The sequence below is a fragment of the Solanum stenotomum genome, chromosome 4 (genome assembly GCF_019186545.1).
Source record: "Solanum stenotomum isolate F172 chromosome 4, ASM1918654v1, whole genome shotgun sequence".
Lineage (NCBI taxonomy): Eukaryota > Viridiplantae > Streptophyta > Magnoliopsida > Solanales > Solanaceae > Solanum > Solanum stenotomum.
In genome coordinates this window covers 6124846-6128535 of record NC_064285.1, presented here as the reverse complement: position 1 = coordinate 6128535, position 3690 = coordinate 6124846, and the positions used below count along the sequence as shown (strand labels likewise).

At 32.8% G+C, this 3690-nt stretch overlaps 1 pseudogene; it reads left to right on the top strand.

Moving 5' to 3' along the window:
- The first annotated feature begins 1700 nt into the window (after positions 1–1700).
- LOC125861795 (pathogenesis-related protein R major form-like) lies at positions 1701–3145 on the top strand (annotated as a pseudogene).
- The last annotated feature ends 545 nt before the right edge of the window (positions 3146–3690 follow it).

Below are 3690 nucleotides of genomic sequence, written 5' to 3'. Positions count from 1 at the left end.
GTCTGACCAAAGCACAACATGAGTTCTTACTGTCCAAGCTAGGAGTTCTAAATATATTTGCCTCTCCTAGCTTGAGAGGGAGTGTTAACAGAACTCAAGAAGCAAAAGAGGAAAGGTCCAAATTATAGTTAGAACACTGTTAGTCAGTTAGGAAAAGTTAGTTAGTTAAAAGTTAGTTACATTCAAGAAACAATTAGAGGGATGAGTATGTGTATTAATACAAGACTAGAGTCTCAATGTAAAGTAATTTTTCTGGAGAAATAATATACTACTCTGTTCAATTCATCTTCTTCTTCTTTAAAGTCATCTTCTATAAACCTTCAAAAACAATTTGCCAATTTGGCACGAAATGGACGATAAAGATGGACTTTCCAATCATAATAAAATTGTATCTTTGCTCTCATAGTTATTACTAGTTAACTGTAATTTTGATAGTTTATATATATTTTATATATATATATATATATATATATATATATATAAACCTTTATATAGTAATATGTAAGGTTTATATTAACACTAGACTTGTATTACTCCATTTGTTTAATTTTACTTATCATTATTTGAATTAACACATTTATTAAGAAAATAATTATTGATATACTATGTATTTTACGACACTATCTCTATTAATTAATGTTTAATATTGGTCTTGAAACAGTGACAAATAAAAATAAAAAAAATATTTTAAAAATGAAATAACAAATAAAAGTGAATGAATTGAGTATCAAGTTATATTTGTGCTCACCCATTGTAATATTTTTTTCAAATTACCAAGCCTATAAAAGTTCAATTATAGTGACGGCTTGACTTACAAGTCAAGAGGCAAGATTTTTGAAGAGAAGAACCAACAAATAGATTTGCGTATATGACACGAACAATAATATTCAAATAGATTTGCGTATATGACACGAACAATAGTAGATCTTTTTTTCTTTTGTACTTTTTGTTCCTTTTAGGGAGTAGTTTTTATCTGTGAGATATTTAATCTTAAATTAGTTAGGATGTACGTTTTTTAAAATCACTTTCACACAACAGTTACGATACTCCCTTCATTTTATATTAATTACATTGTTAAGATATTTTTTATTTTTTAAATTAACTTAATTGTTCAATTTTCAAGATTACTTTTAGAATGTTTTTTCAATTTTACCCTTCATTAGTTAGTGTTGGAATTAGTTATTAATTAATGTAGTTATTTTAATAATAATTAATAAGGGTAAAAATGGAAAGTTAAACCTAATTTATGTCTTCATCTTCTTTTCTTAAAGGGTGTGAAACATCTCAATAATTCAATTAATATGAAATGGAGGGAGTATGTTTTATTTAGATTATTTTTTGACTTATACTGCCTTTAATTATGAAGTGATAACTCATAGTTTAGTAAACGGTTTAACAATTAATAATTCATCAAATTTGTGAAGATTCACAAGCAAAATAATTAATATTTCATATTTTAATTAATTGAAGATTAAATACAAATTACTACTCCCTCTGTTTAAGGACATCTCAAAATAATATAATGGACAACTATTATTGGACGAAAGAAATAGATAATGCGAGGACCAGTATTAAAATTTTCAATAATTCGGAGACTTAAAACCATTAATTTTCCACAAGAGAATTTCTGTGAAACTCATCACATTTGAAAGTGTCTTCAAATAAACACATTCTCAAATTGAACATACACACACAGAAAAGTAATATGCATTTCCTCAAGTTCTTCCCCCTTTTTATCTTCCTTTACTTTTCATCTGTTACTCATGCTGCCACTTTTGACATTATCAATCGGTGCACCTATACGGTCTGGGCCGCTGCCTCTCCTGGGGAGGCAGACGACTCGACTCGGGCCAAACTTGGAGCATTAATGTGAATCCAGGAACAACCATGGGTCGCATTTGGGGTAGAACCAATTGTAACTTTGATGGTAATGGTCAAGGCGCATGCCAGACTGGAGATTGTAATGGGCGGCTACAATGTCAAGGTTTTGGTAGTGTACCCAATACTTTAGCTGAATTCGCACTTAACCAGCCCAATAACTTGGACTTTGTCGATATTTCTCTAGTCGATGGATTCAACATCCCTATGGAATTCAGCCCAATCAACGGTGGGTGTCGTAAACTCCAATGCTCCGCAGATATTAATGGGCAATGCCCAAGCGAATTACGGGCAGCTGGTGGGTGTAACAACCCGTGCACAGTTTTCAAGACGAAGGAATATTGTTGTACAAATGGATCAGGGTCATGTAGTCCTACTGATTTTTCGAGATTTTTCAAACAAAGATGCCCAAATGCTTATAGTTATCCACAAGATGATCCAACAAGTATGTTTACATGTCCTGCTGGTACAAATTACAAGGTTGTCTTCTGCCCAGGTTATTACAACTACTCCATTCAATTTCTTTTACTTGTCACATTTGGATTTGACAAATTCGTTAAGAAAATAAATGATTTGAGAAATAAGTAATTAATATTTTAGTATTTGTCCTCAAACACGAGCTTCATCAGATCCCTCTCTTTTATGACTCTGCAGAAGCAGACACAATAATCGACATACAAAACAATTGTCCCTTCACGGTATGGGCAGCAGCCGTCCCTGGTGGAGGGTGACGACTCGAATACGGTGGAACATGGAAAATCGAGGCAAACACTAAAAACGGTCGTATTTGGGGCCGAACCAATTGCAATTTCAACACATTAGGTAAGGGTCAATGTCAAACGGGGGATTGTAATGGACTACTTGAATGTCAAGCTTATGGTACACCCCCAAACACTTTAGCCGAATACGCCATTAACCAATTCAACAATACTGATTTCTTGGGCATATCTCTTGTTGATGGTTTCAACATCCCAATGGAATTTAGTCCTGTGTCCGCGGATGAGTGCTCTGTCAGGATCAGATGCACCGCGGACATAATAGGACAGTGTCCGAATGAATTAAGGACTCCTGGAGGATGCAACAATCCTTGTACTGTTTTCAAGACGAACGAATATTGTAGCACGTCTGGAAATTGTGGTGCGACCAAGTATTCGAGGTTCTTTAAGGATAAATGTTCAACTTCTTACAGTTATGCTTTGGATAGTTCAACTAGTGCCTTCTTTTGTCCTAGTGGAACTAGCTATAGAGTGGTATTTTGTCCTTAAATTAAATGGATCAAACAAGCATATTTTCGTTAAGGGAAAAATGTCTGAAATATATCTGAATTTTGACCGAAATTGTTGTAACAATACTGAACTTTGAAAAAGACTTTTTACCCCTGCACTATCTAATAGTGTATTTTAAAGGTATATATGTGCTCACGTGGACATTATAAATATTGCATCATTACAAATAGTTATGTGTCCACATAGGCACATATATACCTTTAAAATAGACTATTAAATAGTGTAGGGGATAGACACATTTATACCTTTAAAATATACTATTAAATAGTGTAGGCGGTAAAAGATCCTCGATAAAATTTGGTTTCGTAACAATAATTTCGACCAAAGTTGAAATTTTTTTCAAACCATTTTCCCAACCTTTAATTGTTGTTTCTTAGAACGTTTGAAATTTCTACCATGTAAGTTTGGCTTACATCATTATCGCCATTTATTAAGCTATAAAATTCAATGAGAACTTCAGTATTATTGAAAATGAAAGAATATGGGGTGTTATTCTTGTATTGGGTAAAAACCGAGCTGTACAGTA